The 23,893-nt window shown below is 39.8% G+C and overlaps 1 protein-coding gene across 4 annotated transcripts in view; it reads left to right on the top strand.

The window, feature by feature from the left end:
* TMEM108 (transmembrane protein 108) overlaps window positions 1-23,893 on the top strand; it is a 373,675-nt gene that overhangs the window by 128,691 nt on the left and 221,091 nt on the right. The window contains exon 1 of one of the 4 annotated variants that reach the window (XM_067737785.1): window positions 19,696-19,760. The exons of the other annotated variants lie outside the window; for them this stretch is intronic. The gene's annotated coding sequence lies outside the window, so the exon portion shown is untranslated. Of the gene's footprint in view, window positions 1-19,695; window positions 19,761-23,893 lie in introns of those variants that run through there. 4 annotated transcript variants of the gene reach the window in all.

Here is a 23,893-nt window from a genome sequence, read left to right as displayed (position 1 = left end):
CCCACAAAACACATGAAATGAAGAGCTAGAACCAGGAGTCAGGAGTTACAACAACATGGAACAGAAGGTAAGAGGATCAGTTAAGAGCAATGACCATGAGAGAGATCATCATTCATAGAACAGATATGATCCATTCTCCAGTGCAGAGTTTATCACCTGTTTGAGAGCCCACAAGGAGTGACTCCTGAGGAGCCCCTACTAGTTCTTTTCCTTCAAAAGAATTCTCAAAAGAAAAGAATAAAACAAAGGGAAGGGAGACTAAATGTAGGATAAAGATCGAGGAAGATCTTTATGTATATTTGATACAGGTAGACTGAACTTACCTCACCAGCTTTTAATTTTATGTCAGCTTTTTGCAGGTAAATAAATTTCTGCAAAGTGCTAAGGAGCCATTTGTACTAACCTCAGCTGATTGTCTACTAACTTTGTAGAAACTCATGTTCTTAAACTGCTCAGAGGCTTTGGTTTTACCACCTGTGTAATAAAGGAGGCAATGCAGATGGTCTGTAATGTTGTATAATTTGTGACCACAGTGGGTGGGTAATAAATGAGTTTAGTTATCAGTTGATGTGCTAGACACACAATGAATGACTAGGGGGAAATCAGCCAAGGACAAGTAGCAAGTAGCTCATTAGAGCCCTGTCTGGACTCTGCTGAGCATGCACAACTTTCCAGACCATCAGAATTAAGGGGGCTCCTGGCCAGGCTCTCTTTGGTTGTTTCCTTCCCTGGATCTCCTTATTAAATTTCTGGCTTGTCTGCCATTTTATTCTTGTCCCAACCAGTATCAAGACCTCAGGCTACTCATGATGTTAGCCTTTCCTGATTGTTTGCCACTGAGATAACTATTGTTTCCAACAGTGCCCAGGCAGGAATTTTTCCATGCTCTGCTCCAAATAAAGTCAGCCCCCTGCAGCAGGGAAGCAGAACTGCCAGTTCCCAGGCCTTTCCATCTACTGAGGCTTGGGTGGAATTTTCAGGTAATGAAGCTTCTGTAGGAGGGTGCAAGGGATAGGAGCAATCTCTGGCTAAAATGTCACAGAATCCCTTCTTACTGAGACTCAGTAGGTTTTCTTGAGTAAATCTTTAATTAGCTGTATGCCTTTGGTCAGTTTCCAGAATTTTTAAATGGTAGTTTTGTTTTTATTTTTTTATTGAGATATAATTGACATATAACATTGTATTTGTTTCAGGTATACAACATAATTTGATATATGTATATATTTTGAAATGATTACCACAATGTTTATTTAACATTCATCACCATACATAGTTATATTTTTTTTCTTGGAGTTTTTAAGATTTACTTTCTTAGCTACTTTCAAATATACAATAGGGTATTGTTAACTATAGTCACTATGCTGTACATTACATCCCCAGAACTTATTTATCTTATACCTGGAAGTTTATACCTTTTCATCACCATGACTCATGTCTCCCATCCCTACCCCACACACATACCCTGCCTTTGGTCACCACAAATCTGTTCTCTGAATTCATGAGTTCATTTTTTTCTTTAGATTCCGTATGTGAGGGATCATACAGTATTTGTCTTTGTCGAATTTCGCTTGGCATAATGCCCTCAAGGTCTATCCATGTTGTCACAAATGGCAAGATTTCTTTTTTTAATGGCTGAATAATATTCCATTGTGAGTGTGCATGTGTATCACAATTTCTTTATGCATTCATTCATCAGTGGACACTTAGGTTATTTCCATGCCTTGGCTATTGTAAATAATGCTACAATGAACATGGAAATGCAGATATCTTTTTAAATTAGTGTTTTCATTATCTTCAGATAAATACTCAGAAGTGGAACTGCTGGATTATATGGTAGTTCTATTTTTAGTTTTTTGAGCAATCTTCACATTGCTTTCTATTGTGGCTGCACCAATTAACATTCCCACCAACAATGCACATCCTTACCAACACTTGTTATTTCTTGTCTTTTGATGACAGCCGTTTTAACGGTGTGAGGTGATGCCTCATTGTGGTTTTGATTTTCATTTCCCTTATGATTAGTGATGTTAAACATTTTTTCATGTATCTGTTGGCTATCTGTATGTCTTCTTTGGAAAAATGTCTGTTCAGATCTGCCCATTTTTTTTATCAGATTATTTGTCTTTTGCTACTGATTTGTATGAGTTCTTTATACTTTTTGGATATTAGCCCCTTATGAGGTATGATCTGCAAATATTTTCTTCCATTCTGTATGTTGCCTTTTCATTTTGTTGATGGTTGCTATGCAGAAGCATTTTGGTTTTCTGTAGTCCCACTTGTTTATTTTTGCTTTTGTTGCCTTTGCCTTTGGTGTCAAATCCAAAATATCATTGCCAAGACCAATGTCTAGGAGCTTACCCACTATGTTTTCTTCTAGTTTTATTGTTTCAGGCCTTAGGTTTAAGTCTTTAATTCATTTTGTGTATGGTGTAAGACAGTGGTCCTGTTTCATTCTTTTGCATGTGGCTGTCTAGTTTTTCCAACATCATTTATTGAAGTGCCTGTTATTTCCCCATTGTATATTCTTGCCTCCTTTGTCATGAATTAATTGACCATATAGGCATGTTTTTTTTTCTGGGCTCCCAATTCTGTTCCATTGGTCTATGTGTCTGTTTTTATGCCAATATTATGCTGTTTTGATTACTATAGCTTTGTAGTATAGTTTGAAATCAGGAAATATGCTGTCGCCAGCTTTGTTCTTATTTCTCAAGATTGTCTTAACTATTTGGGGTCTTTTATGGTTCCATACAAATTTTAGGACTGTTTGTTCTATTCCTGTGAAAAATGCCATTGGAAATTTGATACGGATTGCCCTGAATCTTTATATTGCTTTGGGTAGTATGAACATTTAATATTCTTCCAGTCCATAAGTATGGACTATCTATTTATTTCTGTATTCTTCAATGTCTTAGGGTTTTCAGTGTATAGGTCTTTCACCTCCTTGGTGAAATTTATTCCTAGGTATTTTATTCTTTTTGATGCATTTGTAAGTAGGACTTGTTAAAAATTTCTCTTTCTGAAAGTTTATTAGTTTGTAGAAACACAATAGATTTTTGTGTATTGATTTTGTATCCTGCGACCTTACCTAATTTATTCATTATCTCTAACAGGTTTTTAGTGGAGTTTAGGGTTTTCTATATATAATATCATGTCATCTGCAAATAGAGACAAGTTTACTTCTTCCTTTCTGACATGAATGCCTTTAATTTCTTTTTCTTGTCTGATTGCTATGGCTAGGTCTTCCAATAATATGTTGAATAAAAGTGGCAAGAGTGGGCATCTTTGTCTTGTTCCTAATCTTATAGGAAAATCTTTCAGCTTTTCACAATTGAGTATGATGTTAGCTGTGGGTTTTTCATATATAGCCTTTTTTTTTATGTTGAGGTACATTCCTTCTATACCCACTTAGTTGAGAGTTTTTATCATGAATGGATGTTCCATTTGTCAAATGCTTTTTCTGTAACTATTAAGATGATTATCTGATTTTTATCCTTCAGTTTCTTAATGTGAATTACATTGATTGAATTGTGGGTATTGAACCATCCTTGCATCCCTGGAATAAATCTCACTTGATCATGGTATATGATCCTCTTAATGTATTGTTGAATTCAATTTGCTAATATTTTGTTAAGGATTTTTACATTTATGTTCATCAGGATATTGGTCTCTAATTTTCATGTGTCCTTGTCTGGTTTTGGTATTAGTGTAATGCTGGCCTCATAAAATGAGTTTGGATGCAATTCCTTCTCTTCCATTTTTTGGAAGAGTTTGAGAGAGATTGGTATTAAGTCTTCTTTAAATGTTTGGTGGAATTCACCAGTGAAGCCGTCTGGTCCTGAACTTCTGTTTAATGGGACATTTTTTTTAAAAAACAGCTCTTAGTTTCATGAATCTTTTCTATTGTCTTTTTAGTCTCTATTTCATTTATTTCCACTCTGATTTTTGTTGTTTTAACAAGTTTCAACAAATTTGGTTGTTTTCAACAAATTTTTCCAGGTTTATCTTTGCTTTGGGGGGCAAAGATTTGCTGAGCTCCTCACTCAAGCATTCCAGAAATCCCACCTTTTCTTCATGTATTTATATAATTTTCTTCAAAACCTATTGACTTGAAATTATATGATATGACTTGAAATTAGTTATATGACTTGAAATTAGTGCATGTACACTCCAGTTGTAAACATCTGAGTCCCTTCAGTTATCTCTATGAGCTGCACCCTAAAGGTGCAGTTTATCATGACTTGGCCATAAACCATACTAATTTAATGCAAGCAGTCAATTATGTATACTACCCGATGATCTACTGGTAACTTGAAAGATCATGTCAATAGGCATTATCTTGTGAAAGGTAGAATATCTGTGAATTTTTAAATTCAGAGGCTAGGTTGATTCAAAAAAATATTGTTAGCTGGGCAATTTTGTACTTAATAACTCTGACAAGTTTTTAAGTTTCTTGTTTTTGAAAGAAAAGTCTGAGCAGTTAAGGGGTGATAAGGAGTCTTAAAAACACCCTTACAAAATAGAAATTAAGTACAAAATTGGTTGCTCTTGTCTCAGTCTATTTCTTTCATTTATCCCCACCTGTTTTCTGCACTGCATAAGAAGTCTTGAGCTATAATCACATTTGAGTGATGGAAACACATCACAGTACCAGGAGACAGCAAATTCAAATGAAATAAAGCTCTGAGAATGAGATAGCAACTTGTCATAATTCATTTCTTTTGTTTTCTATAATCATTATATATTGTGCTATTAAACTTTTCAGAGTATTTGTGCTATGTCCCTCCTCACCCTCCCAAGATTTTTCATGTGCCATCTTGAACTCCCTACTTCAGTAGTGAAATAGGCTGTGCCTATCACAGTAGATTAGGGGAGAGGCACTCACTGTGGAGGTTCATTTAAAGGATCCAGCTTACCCAACCATAGTGCTGCTGCTCAAATCTTATGGAATCTAAATTATTTAAAATAAAGGCTAAAATCATACTATCTATTAAGGGAAAGGTTGATATCCAGGAGGACAGGTGGTTTAAACTGTTGAGGGAAGCAGGCATAGATTTCTCTAATGGTCAGGCTATTTCCAAAGATCTGGTGCCAGCGGGCCATTGTGGTTGAAACAGGCTCACAGCCAGTGACTGAGGTTCTAGAAACAGAGCCCATCTCCTGGGTAGCTGAGCCTGCTGAGAGTCAGAGGTAGAGGGTAAGGACCTGAATTTTGGGGTTGAACTGGAACTCACTTAAGAATCTAGAGATGAAGCTCATTCATGGGGACTAAGCAAGTCTGGTGGTTGGTAGGAAAAAACTACAATGAGGTGGGTATGTGGGTGCCCTGGAGTCCTCTCTACTCCCCATAGATATACCTGGGCGAGAGCAACAAAATCAATCTCAGACCCTGCCCTTCCCAGGTAACAGGATGCTAATATCCAGGTGTCTAAACTGGACTGAGACTGCTGGTAAAAGGCCTTCAGACCCTATAGCTGGGCTGAGATTGGAAACAAGGACTGACCTATAGGGTCGTCTTCTCAATGCCAAGGAGATGTTGTTGTCTTTATTCATAGTGAGAATTGAATAATCACTGCTGCTGGTGCTACTTTGGTGACCACAAGGCCCAAACAATATAAAGACAAAATATTCCCTCTTGTTTTTATGATCATTATTGCTGGTGATAAGGAGCCCAGGTTAGTGATATGACCCTGGAATGGAAGTTGAGTTAGTGCTTAGCTTATTGAGATATTCTAGAAAAAAATCATGAAATTTGAATGAATCTTATTTTTCCATTATCCTGGTTACTGTTGGGCAGAAGTTTCTCAACCTTGGTACAATGATAATTTTGAATCAGATAATTCTTTGTTACGAGGGAGGGCAGGCTGTCCTGTGCATTGTACGTTGTTTTGCAGCATCTCTGGTCTCTACCCTCTAGATGCAAGTAGCACCTCAGTTCCCCTGTTGTGTAATCAAAAATGTCTCCAGATATTACCAAATGGTATCTGAGGACAAAATCGTCCCTAGTTGAGAACCACTGCTGAAGGCTGTAAAAGAAGCCTGTGTAAGACATGGCTCTGTTCTCAAGGAATTCACAACCCAGTTGAGTGTACACACATCTAATATACATGTATAATGTGGTAGAAATTATGTTTGGGATGGGGTGCTTCTCAGCATATATATGAAAAGAGTTAAAAACAGAGGTCGAGATTGGCTGACATGAGGAAATGTGCTGAAGAGGAGCCAGAATGGAAGTAGCATTTAAGACTGGATGGCATTTAACATGTGTAGGGGAGATGGGAGGGCAGTTCAGCTGGTGAGTAAGGGTGAGTATGTTTGCTGGGAAACTGTGAGAACACTGCCCTGCTCAGGGTGGAGGCATGTGTTGGGAAGTAGAGGGAGGGAGGCTGGGCCAGGGAGCTGCTGCCCTGAAACAGAGTCTCATACTCCATATTTCCCTGGAGCTCCTTAAAAATCACATCCTGGACATGTAGTTTGGTTCTAAGAAATGAACTTTACATGTACTCAGTGTGATCCTACTCTTCATCTCTCTCTCCTCATGTGATTAAATATGATAATAAAATATCTTCCAGTACTTTGAACCAACAACCCATGTCCCCTCAGTTAGGAACTCTACCTGATAAGATTATTAGTGGAGTATAATTATAGCTAATACTTACTAAGCTTTCACCATGCTCCAGGCACTGTTCTAAATGCTTTACATATGTCAATTCATTTATTTTCACAACAGCCCTAGTTGTATTACGTTGTCATTTTCTTGATTACATATGAGGGGACTGAGGCATAGAGAAGTTATACAAATACAAATAGTAAGTTGAATAAACAGGATTTGAATACAGATGATCTGGCTTCACTTCTGTGCTTTTACTCCATACTATATTGCCTCTCTTCCCATGCTGGTAACTTGTCATGTGTGACAGAGGTAGCGAAAAACTATATAGATAAAAGAAACAAGTATGTGGCACTCATGCCCGTGGCCTCTGGCCTCTTGGAAATCCAAAACTGTTGCTGAGCCATGAGCTTATCTTCTGGGAGTTTATATACGAGGGCTGAATTTAAAGGAAGCTCAACGTTTGGAATTGCTATCACAAACTACTTGATGTGTTAAAAGTACTAGAAACGTATCTTGCATTAGTCATTTTTTTTTCAATGGGATCTTTTGAATTTATCTCATTTCCAGATTTTGTAGACTAATATATTCAATTAATACTGCCCATGATATTAAAGTACATTATATTCATCTAGACCTGTTATAAAAGAATGCCTTTGTTTATAAAGCACATTTTCAATTGCATTATTTTATCCTCAGAACAGCCCCAGAAGCAAAACTGCTTATGAGGCAAAAGAGTTTACATTCATATTTTCATTCCTTTGCCTTTTATTATTGCCTGGTATGATAAAGAAATATCGTAAATTGCTTTCCAGACAAGGAAGCAGAGGTAGAGAGAGAAGCAGAAACAGGGTTTAGGTGTGGAATTTCCTTCAGCCCCTGGGTAGATCCTAACTATGCTGCACTGTACTGGGAGTAGAAACCCCGTGCTCTGTCTCAAACAGGCTGGTGCCCTGCCAGCCCAGTGCATGCTCCTCTCTGTCTTCACTCACTGTATTTCCCTGGCCTCTGTCTCTTCTGCTCTGATATACTTGAAGTTATGCACATCCCACAGGGAGGGGAAGGCTTACCTCTTACCAGTATGTTAGATACTGGCCAAGTAGCTTGACCTCTCTGGAGCCTCACTTTTCTGATCTATAAAATGTACTCAATATGATCTACTACCACCTGCTGAGAAGATTTTATTCAAAGAAACTCAATTAATGACCATTTCATTGTTTTTACTTCTCAGCCTGGCCTGAGACTCACCTGTTTTGAGAAATCTTTCTTTGATTAAAACCTTTCCCTGATTAGAAACTTTCCTGCTGTGAATGCTTGAATGAATCCATTGTTGTTGGATTAAAGTTGGATATAACAATATGAACTCATGTTTATTTTAATGTACGTATGGTAATTGAGTTATCCATATAGACATAGGTTAATATACATACATATATTTTCTAGCTCTGTTCTCTGAGAGGGCCTAGGGACAGTAATACCTCTGTAGCGATGAACATACTTAATGCCCAAATCTTGGTTTTTAAGTACCATTTTCTAGTAAAATGAACCAGTGCTCCTTGAGGAAACGGCTGAAACTAAGGCTTATAGAGGAAAATACCAGATGAACCTAGAGCATCTTGTAATGCCAGAAAGAAAGGAAATTCTCAAAAATAAATATCAATGATACCATACTAATATAAATAAATGGGGAGAGGGGATATTCTTTCCAAAAGAAGTCTAATTATTAAATTTAGAAAATATATAGAGAAATAGAAAATCATCATTAGAATACCACAGTAAATTGCTATAGGCAAGATCCATCAATGGATACTAAATTTAGGGTAAAACTTTGAGAAATGGTATATTTGCATAGATTCAGAGTATCTCTCCCAAAATAGTTATTACTGTGGTAGTTTTAACATATGTTGACAAATTCTTTGAGACTTCTTCCTCCAATAAGTGAAGCTTGATTCCTCTCCCCTGGAGTGAGCTGGGCTTAGTGACTCATGTCTTATGAGTAGAGAATGGAAAGGGAACATTAGTAATTTTCCAGTGGAGAAACCTGGCAGACACCACCTTAACCAGGTGATCAAGGTAAATACCACCAGGACTAAATCACATTGACATCATGTACACCCTGATATGATGAAAAGAATACTTCACCTCTGTGGTATTCTTCCCCACAATTCACAGCCCCAAATCAAGGTGCATTCTACAAAATACCTGCCCAGTACTCTTCAAAAGTATCAAGGTCATGAAAGAGTGAAGGCAAGGAAAGACTGAGAAACTGCAGTGGATTGAAGGAGGCTAAGGAGGCTAAATGCAATGTGGGATCCTGAGTTGGAGCCAGGAACAGAAAGAGGATACAGGAGAGGAAAAATTCTCCTTTACCCTCTTAGGATCTCCGGCTGACCTAAGATTATTAACAGAAGAAAAGCATACACCTTTTACTAAATTTTTGCCTATACGTGGGGGCCTTCACAAGAGACTGAAGACCTCGAAGAAGTGACCAGAGCAGGAAGCTTTTGTACCTTTTAGACAAAGAAATGGTAGATTTGTGAAGAAATGACAAATCAAAGGGGTTTGGGCTTGGGGGCAGTAAATTATGGGGAAGGCAATAGGACATAAATGGGGTGGGAGGGAAACCAGTGGAAGATAAAAGTTATTTTAGTAAGTTTATTTCTACAGGTCCATTTCAACACTGATTCCCAGTCTCTAGGGATAAGGATGTTCTTTTCTTCCTGGTACAGAGGGGCACCTTTCTAAGAAATTTTATGGCCTGTTTTTAGGTAGAAAAGGAGAGGTCAGAGAGCCCTTCCTGCATCTGCTCTTTCTCAAGTGCCTTTAGTTCATAATAATCAAGATGCCAAAGTGGCATAGTTTGGAGTGCCATATTTGGAACTCCTTCAAGGACATTAGTGAAAAAAAAACAGGGAAATTCAAGTGAAGTTGTTGTTTAGTCAGTAATATTGTTCCAATGTTTTTTGCTTAGTTTATAATTATACAGTGGTTGTATAAGATGTTAGCATTAGGGGAAGTTGGGTGAATGGTATACAGGAACTCAGTACTATCTTTGCAACTCTTCTGTAAATCTAAAATTATTTCAAAATTAAAAGTTTTTAAAGTTTTCTCCTGTATTTTTCTTGCTTTGCATTTCTCCAGCACCTGCATTTACAAACTCCACAGGGCCACAATTCACTTACTTATATCTTAATTAGGAATTCTGTTCTTTCAAATACATATGTTGCCCCAGTTTTTATATAAACACTACAAAAATTAACTTTTGTAACTTCCTTGGTTCCACATATAATTCTCTTAAAATATATTCTTTTTTTTTTTTTCGGTACACGGACCTCTCACTGCTGTGGCCTCTCCTGTTGCGGAGCACAGGCTCCGGACGCACAGGCTCAGTGTCCATGGCTTACGGGCCTAACCACTCTGCGGCATGTGGGATCTTGCCGGACCGGGGCACAAACCCATGTCCCCTGCATCAGCAGGCGGACTGTCAACCACTGCACCACCAGGGAAGCCCTAAAATATATTCTTTAATGAATAGATAAACAAATGAACAGAAACTGATTGAGAAAAATGGAAAATTATTGAAATATACCCAGTAAATATCCAGTGCATGCTGGTTTGTCAGTTGGTGGTTGTTTTTTGGGTTTTGTTTTAAGGTATTTCTCAACCATGCTTTCCTCTGAGGATGAGTTAGGTCTTTGGTAGGTGATTTTTAAGCAAACAGGGCACAGTTTTCCCAACTATGCTCATATAGTAAACTGCAGAACAGAGTCCTCAAGGACTAGGTCTTGGAAGGATGCGGGCCACAGTTTATATGTAATTTCACTCTAGAAAAAAGTGCAGAATCTAACATTTGCCTATGTTTTCCTAATTTTAAAAATACTCATGGTCTTTTAAAATGAGCAGAAGCCATGACATGGCCTATTTGAATTCCTAGCCAAATGTTTCCCCAGGTTATAAAACTCAACCTCATGTGCTAAAATTATGCTTGTGGGGTGTACATTGCCTAAAAAGTTTATGGCTAGTGCTTTCGTTTTCAGGGAATCTTTAAAAGCAGTAAATGAAGTCTGTAATAATAGCTGTTTTTCTTGGGGCGGTTGAGAAATGCATAGGATAACTTTGGAGCCAGAGCGCCTGGTTTTGCTGAGATGGTGGTATTGTCCTTTTGTTTCTAAGGGCATCAGTTTTTTTAAAAAAATTATCTTCCATGAAGACACTGCTGGTATCATATGATTGTGCTTCTAATTAGATGATCCTAACACTGGACAAAGTCCTGAGGTTTCATTTAAAGGTCTTCTATGCATTCAAAATATGAATCTACATTATTAACAGGGCTGCATCATAGTATTTCTTATATCTCATTCCTAATGAAAAACAGTCAAGAGAGCTCCTCAGCTTTCAAATGTACTATAGGGTTAAAAAATTCATTTAACCCAGCTTATATAATAATAAAAATGCCTAAATCAGCCTGATAGACTTCACTGTCTGATACTGCTGTGGAGAGGGATGTCCAATAGGAACTTGGGTTTTGGGCCTTGCTCACCCTTCAGCACCTCCAGACGCTCAGATGAGACAGTTCACTTTTCTTCACCTTGGTTTCTCTACCTGAAAAGTGAGAAGGGTTAGAATGTATGATCTTTAGAGTCCCTTCTAGATCAAGAACATGATCAATTGATAGCTTTTCTATTCTAATGAAGGTGTTATTTTATACCAAAGAAAAAGTCATTCAGTGGTTATGAAATGTCTGTAATAGTTTCTAAAGTGGGGTGGTACTAGGGATGTAATGTACAACATGACAAATATAATTAACTGTTGTATGTTATGTATGAAAGTTGTTAAGTGAGTAAATCTGAGAGTTCCCATCACAAGGAAAATTTTTTTCTGTTTAATTTTTATCTATATTAGATAATGGATGTTCACTAAACTTATTGAGGTAATCATTTCATGATGTATTAAGTCAAATCATTATGCTGTACACCTTAAACTTATACAGTGCTGTATGTCAATTATGTCTCAATAAAACTGGAAGAAAAAGAAAAACAGAATAAAATAAGAAATGAAGTCCTTCCCCAAAAAATCTTTAATTAAAAAAAAATAGTTGTGTTGGGTCAAGTGTCATTGTGTATGAGGAGAGGTAGTCTAAAGGCACAGACCGTCATCACTCCAGCAGGTACCAAGATGGCAGGAGGCCATGGTCCAGGAACACTCCCCTCTTCCTCTCTTTTATTTTATTTATTTTTATTTTTTTTAAAGGTTGTTTTTTGATGTGGACCATTTTTAAAGTCTTTATTGAATTTGTTACAATATTGCTTCTGTTTTGGTTTTTTGGCCACAAGGCTTGTGGGATCTTAGCTCCCCAACCAGGGATCAAACCCGCACCCCCTGTATTGGAAGGCGAAGTCTTAACCACTGGACTGCCAGGGAAGTCCCCCCTCTTCCTCTCTTTTAATGCCTCCCCCATACTCTTAAAATCAATCACCTTCACTTAGCTTCCACAACCTTTCATAATCTGGCCCCGGTTTACCTCTCTTGAGTTCATGATCCCAATCCAACTGTATCAATAGTGAAGTTCTGTCCTTTTCTTTCACTTGCCATGTTTCCTGACCTGTATACCAGATACATACGCCCTCTTCCCAGAATGCTTTTCTACTGCTTCTTCACCTCTTCTATTTTATCAACATTCCTTCCAGGAAGTCTGTCCTGAACCCCCTCTATGTCTGGATAAGTGTACCTTCCAGGTGCTCCTTTAGCATTGATCCTCCTCTATCATTAGCAGTTGGCATGCTGCGTTGTAAGTGGCTGCTAATTTTCTGTTGCCTTCTTGGGACTCTAAGTCTGAGGGCAGGGAACATGTTTATCTTGTTCATATCCCTAGCACCTAGGTCAGTTCCTGGCACCAAGATGCTCAATAAATACTTGTTGAATAAATTGAATAGATTAATTAATGAATAAGAAATAATAAATCTGAACTAGGTTACTGAGGGAACTTTCCAAAGTTCACTCGAGATATTCAGTGGGAAAACCACTGTGGAAATCAAATACAATCTACCTTTGAAGCATAAATATTCTTTGCAAGGTGATTTTGTCACTTATAGTCCAAGAAGAATCTGCTAGAAACTTGGGGTGGGGGAGGATCATAGGCATTAAGCCCAGGATTTTAAGCAGTGGAAATAAATTAACAGTAACAAAGAACCCATTGTACTGCAGTAAAACAAGTCTTGTAGTTTGAGCTAATTTAATGAAGTATTTGAGTGCCAGATCTTTCTTTTGTGTTTTATGTTTAAATAGCAGTAGAGCGACTATATAGCAGTTCCTAAATATTTTTAATTGCAGATTGTCATTAAATTTTCTGTTGTCTTCTCATGTTAAGTAGAAGTTTGTTTGTTTAACCATTCCATGGTATCTTGGTTGTCTCACGCATCAGTTGTCTCTTTTAGTGCTAGTGGCAGGGTGAACACCAGGCTGGGTAAGAGAATGGGAAGTTGAATGACATGGGTAGATGCCAACAGGAATAGACCAGATGTGGTGGTGGGATGAATTAGGAGATTGGGATTGACATATATACATTAATGTGTATAAAATAGATAAGTAATAAGAACCTGCTGTATAAAAAATAAATGAAATTCAAAAAGAAATAAGCATGAAGGGGAAAAAAAAAAGAATAGACCAGATGCTACTGTGCATCTACAATTGACCTGCACAAATAGAGTGACAAGGCATTTATTTTGTTGTTGGAGACTTCCATTGATCAAAATGGTATCTGACTTCTCAACTCCATGGGCAAACTTTGTCAGTTGAATGAGTCCTTCCAAGATGCCAGTAGAGGGTTCATTTTAATTGGAGATTCAAGTCACACTTCAGAAACGAGACAGAAGAAAGTACTTAGCTCTTCATTCACTGTGCCTTTGAAGAACGGCATTCGTTGCTAAGGAACAGCAATAGCATATTCTTGTGTAAACAGTTGGTCTGCTGGGAATTCACGTTACTGTTTCAGCCAGGCTCTTTCCCCAGAAGGAGGCAATATCTCTTTTTGGCTTCTCAGTGTAATAGCAGCATGCTGATTTCTGTTCACTTCATCTATTTTGGCCAAGAGCTATCTCAGGTGAACCTTCATAGGAGCAAAGGAGAAGCTAGGATGGCACACCAGCTCTTCGTTGAACACTGATTTGATTCTGGAAAGAAAAAATGAACAGAGGACATCCACCTTTATAGTCGTTTTGCAAATTGCCACCATTTGTTTGGGTAATGGCTTTGTCACATGGCTCCTCTGTATCTCCCCTGGGTTACAAAGGTCATGATTTCTATTTCACAGAACTAAAGACATTCAGTGGCCTACTTTGGAGGAATTGGAATTTAACTATCAGAGTCTGGAAACTTGCAGGAATTTCCAGACTCTCATTACCTGGAAAAACACTTTTAAGTTGTTTTCTGAAATGCCCTTATCTAAACCTTTTAAAACAGAACCAATTCAAATTATTTCATTATAAAGTACATTGCAACACAGCAAGCATTTCCGTTAGCTTTTAAAATTCATGCAGTGTAGCAGTTAAGGGCAGCTTAATTAAAAAGACAACTAACAATATCATTAAACTGGTGAGCAAAATAGAACTAATTTCAGAGTAGAGTCCTACCTCTAGGGTGCATAGAGCTTTGATTTAATATTTGGGTTTGTTTCCTTTTGTTCTCAGGACAGAATTTAACAGCGAGGGGGGTCGGTTGTATTCTATGTACTTATTAAATAGATGGATTTTTCAGAAGAAATGAAAACTAACCCAAGTAAATCAAATTTGGTTCATGCAGAATCAAGTAGACTGTTTCTTTACTGTGTCCAACACTATTCTAAACAAGACATTCCTTCTAAACATAAAATTACAGTCCGGAGACCCAGATCTCATCTTGGCTCCACCATAAACTCTATGATCCCAGACAAATCTCTTGAATTCCTCTGGAGCAGATGGATTCCAAAGTCCCTTCCAACCCTAAAATTTCCTTATATGTTAATATCTGAGCTCAACTGGCTCAAGAGGAAGCATTTGGCAAAATTCAAAGGAAAGTAATAACCAACATTTAGTGAGTACCTACTATGCATTAAGCTTGTTCTAAGTGTTTTTTGCATTACCTCACTTAATCCCACAACATCCCTATGAAGTAAGTACCATTATCCCACTTTTACAAACAAGGAAATTGAGGAAAGTTAAGTAGCATGTCCTGGGGGAGTTCAGTCTGTGGTTATATTAAGGTAATTTAGACAAGCTATTGGAGAACTACTTCCACCATTATCACCTCTGCTTTTTATTCAGACTTGGGTGCTAATCAAGCACGTGGTTTTTGAGTCTTCCAATCTTGCCCTATATGCAGGAGCACTGCATTCATTCCAGTGTTTCAGGAGGAGTTCTGCTTATGGGGATCTATAGAAGTGACATTATGATGGCAAGATGACTCCTAGTGACGTCACAAAGAGAGGGACTTTCAGTATCTAAACAAAGGTAAACAGAAGTCTGTGCAAATCTGTGGAGGCTGTTCTAAGAGTGATGCATTGTCAGAAGCGGGTGGTGTGATTTGATGTGATGAAAACAGGAAGCATGCGCAGGTCAAGTTTCACACCTATGAAACCTGTAGCTGTAAAGGCAAGTGGCATCTGGAGGACATCTCCAAATGGAGCAGGCTTAAGTTCTCCCTAACAATAAAGTCGTTGATTTAATTTATCTGGTTGTCATCTTTCTTCTCTGATGCCCAAAGCACAGCCTCAGTGTTCAGAAAATGGTGATTCTGTAGGTGTTTTATAAGTCAACCAAGACAAACTTAGAAATATACTGCCTTTTATGAGGTAAGATGAGATAAGATGAGATGGGATGAGATGAGATTCTGTGAAGAACACAAAGTATATGACAATGTGTCCTCAGGAAACAATTTAGAGATATAGTACATGTATAATATACATGAAGAGAAGAGTAATGTCAGATAATGTGTTTAATGATAATGTGCAAATAAATAGCAAATTGGAATCCACTGCAAATTATGGGTGCAAATATTGTACCTCAGAAGTTTTTAACTAAAAGATTAAGATTTGGAGTTTGATTTACTATTTATGCGATTTAAGCAAGTTTTAATCTCTGTGAGCTTTCATTATTTTATTTGTAAAAAGAATGCTGATAGAACCCACACTGTAAGGGTATGGGTTACAAATACTCTCATACAAATGAGATGAGTGTGAAAGAACTTTGCAAAGTTCTTAATAAGGTTGTCATTTGAGGTAGCAATTAGTGATGTTCACCAAGTGTGTCCAGCTGGTGCCTTTCAGACATATGAAAGAATTGTACTGCCTTGCCAACTATGAAGTTAGGTATGGCCATGTGCCTTACTCTGGCCAATGAGCCCAAGTGGACATCTGTTTCTTCCAGGTAGAAGTTTTAACAGCTTGTGTGTGATTCACTGCTTTCTCCCTTCTTGCTCTGCCACTGTGATTATGGAAGCATCGTTGGGTCTTAAATCAACCTGCGCTCCCTCGAGTGGCCATGATGAGCAGAGCCCCCAGCCAACTAATATTGAGCATACAGCATGAGCAAGAAATACATTCCTATCATGTTAAAGTAGTAAGATTCGGGGTTGTTACTGTAGCATAATCTCCTAGCACACTCTGACTAGACTGTGTATCACTCATCCTTCATATTACTTGAGTACCTGTATATTCAGGTCCTAGGTATGTTATACTGGTATTGTCTGCTGCATATTGGAGTTGTTTATATCTTTGCTAACTCCACTTTTTCAAACATGTTGGTCTCAAACCAGTCATGTCTTTTTTTTCATCTTTCCTATCAGGTATTTAAAGTAGCTACATAGCATACTAGAACTGGGCTTTTCTGTCTACTTCTGTTTTTCAAAATAGAATGATTAGTTTTATTGAAGGGAAGTTATTGGTCAGGACAGAATTTCTATTTGAGCATAACAATATTGGGAAGAGTAATTGAAAAATAACAAAAGACAAGTTACCTTTATTGTATATATTTCTTTCTTTTAAAATGTTTAGTCTATAGTTATTACAACAAAGTAATACCTGGGTCTTATTTTAGGCAACATGTACTCTTGCTCAGGTTTCAAGTTCTTACTCTACTTGACATACTTTCCTCACTTTGTGAGAAAAAAAAATGGACCCATTTTAGACCATATGGCTATAAGCCTGTGCTTGAGAGCCATGCAATGAATGGCATTTTGAATAAGAGTACTTTTAAAACTTGAGAAAGACAAATCCTCTTGGATGGTGCCTAAGACAGCACCACTTTATATTAAACCTTTTTCTGCATGAAAGAATATAGCAAGCCTCCAGTCTAGTCGTCGCTAGTCCTGAGGATCTGAACCATCAACTAGAATGAGGGTGCAGGTTAGTCGTGTGAATGAACCCCTCTTTGGTCTTGGATGAACGATTACCCCATCCCCGGGCAGCATGAGTGTGTGGAAAGACTGCTTGGTGCCAGCACCAGAGGTAGTGACGTGGGCCTTTTGAGCGCTTAGTCTTCTTAGACTGAACAAATTAACCCATTTTGGGGAGCAGATTCTACGTGCCATATGCCAGGTACTGGAGCAGTCACTTTCAAATGGGTTATCTCCTTTAATCCTTCTAACGATCCTGTGAGTCTTATCAACTCCCTTTATTTATAGATTAAAACAAACACAAAAAGCAGAGGCAATTCTGCTTTCCACATTGCTGTCTCTTGTGCCTCATATATCTTAGAGCTTGGTTAGATGTGAAATAAGTTGGCCTAAGGAAGCAAACTTTTTAGTTCTTTTTCTTAACAGCACAAAAGTGACACATTTTTCATAGATAATCAAAAAAAAATGCCGAAGAGTTAATAGGAGAAAAATTGTCCATAATTCAATCATGCATGAAGAGCAGTTGTTGATACTTTGATAAGCCACCCCCAAGTGTGTGCAGCATTTCCTGGAAGGAAAGGGGAGAGACCACGTCCCTCTTCCAGCAGGGCTGAGAAAACCGAGTGTCTCAAGAATGCGGGGCAGGAGAATTAGTTCAGTAAATAGGCAGTCATGAGAGATGCTATCACAGAGCTAGTGTCCCTTGTTACTCTCACCTTTTGACCTTTCCCACAGATGGCTAATGTCAACCAGCTGCTAATCAAGGTGTGCGAAAAGTTGGGTAGCACAGCAGGTAGAGCTCAGCCAATAGATATGATTACCAGGCTGTAAACACCATCAGCCTTTCCCCTACAGGGAGAGTGTGACAGTCATGCTGTATCTGTCGGAGCACGTGATGAATCACTTGGAAGAGGACAGCAAAAATGCAGGCTTGCCATACACAAAGGAAAAAATTTATTTCTCCCCAGATTGCATTCATCTTCTCCCCAGATCTTCACTTGTGACATCCCACTGTTTCTGATAGTCTGTCCATGGTTGTCTCCTATGTAAGCCAGTGGTGAGGCCCTCCACGTGTCAGTGATTATCATACCAGTTGACAATGATGAGTAGGATCCATCACTCCGGTTATTTTGTGGTCTCTACCTGTAAATTAGTTTTTATTCTAGTTTTCTTAATTAAGTTAGGTAAATACGCATGGCCCATTTTCCTGGAATTTAGATATTTTAAAGCATTTATACACCTATGCAGTTCTCTCAGTTCTCCTTGGCTGCATTTATCCATGCTCTAAATGGCTATTCTATTTGCCACCATCTGCTCAAGGGGATCCACCCCTCCAACTACTTAATCTTTGAGGGCTCTTTTACCTTACTTGGCATATTTCTGGTATAATTCTTTCCAAGAGTAGAACCACAAGTTTATATTCAGCTTTAAGAAACTGCAGTGTTGATGATGTGATGATGATTAACACTTACATAGCTCTGACTCTGGGCCAGGCACTGTTTCACATGTTCTTGTTAACTGAATTCTCACAACTCTATGAGTGGGTACTGTTGTTATCTCCATTTTACAGATGAGGAAACTGAATCATGGAGAGGTTAAATGAATTACCCAATGTCATGCCGCTACCACTGGCAGAGCTGGGATTCAGACCCAGGCAGTATGGCTGTAAGGTCTCTTTCCTTTAACTCCACTCTGTACCCTTTCATTCTGCCTCCACTTTTCCCTTTTTCTGAATTATCTCTCAGTCTAGGTGAGGTCTCTCTCTGTTTTGTCTGGCAGAAGGCATCCTCCAGGGCAGGTGGACATGCCTTAGGGCCTACTTCACTTCAGGTGCATCACTCAGCTTCGGGTTAAAGTCCTCAGGCTCATGAAGGCCTAACACGCAGGGAAATCAGTGTTTGCTGGCTGGGGTCAGGAGTTGCCAGCACTCCATGATGGAGGAGCAGATTCTGGAAAGTGGAGCTGGTGGGAGAAGAGGAACTGACATCATTCAGTGGAATCCTAAGAGGAAACAACTGTGTTTGCTTGGTTAGTGGGTCTGGGTGTGAGATCACAAGAATATGTATGTGGTTCCAGTTCTCAAACCATAGCCATGCCTGAAGAGTTGGACTTGGGTGTAAAACAAGACTGCATTTTCATTCTAGGTGGTTTTTGCAGTCTTAGCAAGTGAGAATGCATTTTGCTCAGTGGTTTAGTATCTTTTCACTTCCATTATCCAAATCCCTTGCACTTGAAGGGCAAGAGGGTGTAGGTACTGACCACCTTGCAGTGGGTGTGGACCCTGGGACCAAAAAAAGAATGGAGCAGCTTTAAGTTAGGTAGTAATATAAGTATCCCCTCATTCCCCCTGCCACCCCCCACCTGGCTTTATGATGTTGTGCAGGGACTTCTGTTAGTGTATGATCAGGCCACCCAAAATGGTTGTTCTCTTGCTCTCTGTGCATCCCCTGCTTGACCAGTCCCTGCTTCACCTACACCCTACTCACCTGACTGACCTTCCCTCTTAATCATAGAGCCCAATCAGTAAATGCCTACATACTTGCCCCGGCCCCAGCTAGTGACTGTTCTAATCTTTAGATCAGAACATCTCCACCACAATAGCTTATCAAAGGGGCAGTAAAGGATGTGCTCCTGGTTTCCTTGGTAACCAATGAGCCAACCTGACGTCAGTTCCCGCTATAACTGATAACTTCCCTCTCTCCCCGGGAGCAAAGACTGCTGCCTTGTCCTGCCCACCGCTGTCTGCTACACACAGTGGGGTGTTGCTCCAGGACCCTGCTTCAGACATGTAAGCTCCCCCATCCATTAAACCACTGGTGTCTCTGTTACTGACTCTGGGCTCTTTCTTCTGTCTTGATGCTGGGCGAGTGCAGGGCTTGCTGGCCTGCAGAGTACAGCCCAACAGTTAGAAACCTAAGGCTTAAACAGGAGTAACTCCATATATGACATATTAAGTCATCTGTCATCTCTAATCTTCATTCAGATGTTCTTTGACTTGGAAAGAATGCTCAGATCCTTTTGAGGCTGGAATTAAATTTAGGGAGTACCCTGGCCTGGCTCCCTTGTTACATAAACCAGGAAACAAAGGTCTGGAGGGCTGAAGACATTTCCTCAAGTTCTCACAAGTAATTGTCAGAGTTACAGCCCTGATCTTTGGTCTGCCAGCCCTGTGTTCTCTTCTGCTACCTCATTTCCAACTTCTGCTTATTGCAGGAGGGAAAAAATAGTAGTTGGAGTGCTTTGAAGGTTAGCAGATGCCATTTGCTAGAATTTTTTAAACCTATATTATATTTTAGCATAGCTTTCTTAACTATGGACAAAATCAGCTTTTGGGGTAGGTCTCTGAAATTATCCAACCCCTGTCCCTTCATTTCTCCACATCCATTTAAACAGGCATATCTGGAATCCTAGATTGAAAGATACCTTTTTCTAGCATGATTGACATTTACTTACTGTTGGCTTAAGGAGGGCAAGAGGAGAGAAAAGAGGAGGCTGGGGAGAGAGAGAGAGAGATGGAGGGGGGGGGAGAGAGGGAGGAAGAGTGAGAAAGAAAGAGAAGAAACAAGCAAACAAACTAATAGGTACTCCCAACTTTGTGACTTGAGGAACCTGATAACTTTTCTCAATATCTAATTAACATACTAGACTTGGGCTACCTCAGTAATTAACTTTTGTTCCCATTTACTTGGTGTTATTCATTTAACACTGAAACACCAGCCTCAGCAGGAAGCTGAGATTTTGTGAAAACTGAAGCAGTGAAAGGGGCAGGTAACTAAAAGCTGTGCCATGGCCTTTAAGTATAGATTTTACTAAAATGTTGTTAAATTTCAGGAAGGTACTTGAGAAAAGGGCTTCCACTGGGTACTCTGTTCTGCCATCAAGAACCAAACAAGGCCTGGTTTGCACACTGAGGTCCTGGAAGTCCCTGAGCCCTAGAGCTCATTCCAAAGAGTTTGAACACTGCCATGGAGACAAGGTTAAAAATATTTTAGCCTTGGACCCTGGGGCCAGGAACCCTAATTAGAGCAAGGTTGCCTTGGACTGCCACCTTTGAATGCTTTCCTGTGTAGAAAAACTGATGGAGCTTCTCCCGGGGGGATCTTATCAGTTGACTACACCTTGCTGTCACTGTTCACCTGGCTGTTACTTCAAATCTCTGTTGACCTTGAAGACCTGCTTTTGCAAGTCACTCAGCCCAGCATCCCACACTACTTGTGTTTCTGGGTTTGTCCAGCACTGTCCTTAGGCCAAGCTCTAGTTCTTGTGTGATTTCATATACCTCTCTGGGGGACTGTGTGAAGATTTAATGAACTATGTGCATGGAAAGCATGGCATCTGACATTATTAAGGCTACACTGTCACGTGAGTCCCTGTAATAGCCTCCTACCTGGCCCTCCTGCTTTCACCCTGTCCCCCCAAAAGCTATTTTCTATATAAAAACCAATAAGATCTTTTAAAAATGAACATTCTGTCTCATCACTTCCTTGCTTAAAGTCCTCCAGTGACTTCTTAATCTTGCCACACTGCTCCTCACCCAAACCTGTGTAGCCCTGTGCCCTCTGCTCCCTACCTCCGGCTCGGGTGTCAGTTTGTACAGTCTCACTCCTTTGACTCAGCCACACTGACCTTCTGCCTCTTTTAACACTCCAAGTACCTGCTGACACTGGCCCTTGTGTACAAGCTATTTCTGCTTCCTGAGGTGCTCGCCCATTGATCTTCATGTGACCGGCTTCCTCACACCGTCAGATCCCAGCTTAACATCCTCAGAGAGGCAGTCTTTAATTGTCCAGTCTGAAGTAGCCACATAAAGAGAATCTGTCTATTTACTTGTTCATCTCTTTACTTCCATTAGGAAATCACTTCATGAAGACAGGGACCTTTCAGGGCCTGTTCTTGTTGTTTTCCCAGTGCCTAGACTAGTGTTGAGAACATAGTAGGTAGGCGATTAATACTTAATGAATAACACATGGTAAGTGCTCTATAAATGTTCACTATTAGTATTAATTATATTAGCAAAAAAAAAAAAGGTGGAACCTTAATATAACTGGGGTTCTATTTGGTCCTGATTCTATGTAGTGACATGTTCAGAGAAACAGATACCCAGCAGAAAAATATGACTGAAAGCAACAAAAATCTTTACTCACACCCTTAAGAATATGCCCAAGGTAGGAGGCTGTATTTTTCACTTATAACAAAACTTGTTAAAATCCTGTCTCGCCATTTCTGTTGCTCACCATATCCAACACTCACGGCAGCCACTCCACCAATTTTCTCTTCCTGTCTCCCTGCCAACCCCCAACCAAAGAACTCTCCTCAAAAACCCATGGCCTGGCTGAGCACCTCCAGGTATTTGACCCATTTTCTGAATCAGTGTAACAAAAAGTCAGGAATCAAGGCAGGCTTGAAACCTGGGGTTGGGGAGGTGGGGGTGAGACTGGGGATATTCACAGGTTAACACACACAGAGCAAAAAAAGGGAAACTGAATAAAGATCTTGGTGAATTCTGAACTGAATGGTATTTAAGAAAGATTATACTACATAGCTCTACTTGGGAAACATTGACTCTTAGGAACTTTTTATTAGGAACCGAATACACAGAAGGTATATGTCTTCATTCTTGGTTTCCTGCTACAGTTTTAGACCTAGGACAGGAGGAGATGTCTCCTATCACAGAGCTCTTCCTCTCTTAGAACCTTACTGACTCTGATTGGATGTAGTTATTAACTTGCTGTATTATTTCATTTTTAACTGTTGTGTATTAGAAGCTGAACCTGAAAGGAAAGGGGAACAGTTAGTAGCAGAGAAAAGAACTTGATGCCAGACAGCCTGATGTGAGCAGAGCAGGATGAAGAGTGATCTCACTACCCCAGCCTAACAGCGACCCTGATTCCTCAGGTAGGGCCAGGTCCCACTTTATCCCTGACTTTTTTTCTCCAGTAGTGGGTTCTGGCTTCAAGAGCCGTCTGTTAGGCTCCCTCAGGTCCAGCACACATTGCAAAACAGACTCTTGAGAAGACAGGATGCAATCAGGGAAGCAGGACTCTACTCTGCAAATTGCCAGGTCTGCCAAAGCAGCTTCCCTGAGCACACTGCTCCAACCAGCTGACCTCAGCTGACTCATCAAGTTATGAGAGGGGTTGGAATAGAAATCATCTCCCTGGGGGATCCTGGCTGTATAATAGCTATCATGTGTATGCACTTGAATGATTTGCAGAGGAGCAGGACTCAGAGCTCCCAGCGGCATTCTGTATGTTTATTTCTGTCAGTGTATGAAACAGTTGGGTAGGTGGTTTCCAAAAGGTGATGTGGGCATTATAGTAACATCTGAGGCTAGGGTTTTCTCCCACCCCATCTAGATTTTGGTCAGAGGTCTACATCCAAAGAACCTGGGTTTAATAGCTGTGGCCTGCTTTCTGATCACATGCCTGTCAGTTCTCCCGTTTCTGCTTGCCACAGTCCTGAGCTTCTCGGCTGCCGTCCCCCAGAGAGTACCAAGGGAAGGAGTCATACGTAAATATTCATGAGGGAAAGAGAGAGACTCAGAAGGCTGGGGTCAGGGAAACCTTTTTCTGAAATGGGCTACTGGTTCCTTGCCTTACTTTTCTTCTCATCCATCCTCTTACAGTAACTTGACATTTAAAGTGGCCATTATCGTCCCCATCCGGTGGGGAAGAGCCAGACAATGAAGGCAACAGAGCCAAGAGAGGTGTGAGAACCACACACGATCCCCTGAAATGGCACAGGGTTTCACAGCCCAGCTTAACACTAATCATGGGTAAATTGCCCCACAATTCCTCATACATGCCAGGAGTCAAGGAGGGTGGGATGAGGAGGGCAGAGAATTACAGGTGGTAATGGCTGTCATGGGTGACAGTGGAGGGGTGCGGGCGGAAAGGCTGTTCCTGTTTGCCCTTGCCAGGC

Source organism: Pseudorca crassidens, chromosome 5 (genome assembly GCF_039906515.1).
Source record: "Pseudorca crassidens isolate mPseCra1 chromosome 5, mPseCra1.hap1, whole genome shotgun sequence".
In the NCBI taxonomy this organism is placed as follows: domain Eukaryota; kingdom Metazoa; phylum Chordata; class Mammalia; order Artiodactyla; family Delphinidae; genus Pseudorca; species Pseudorca crassidens.
The sequence above is the reverse complement of the archived record's forward strand: the minus strand, read 5'-3'. Positions and strand labels throughout refer to the sequence as shown.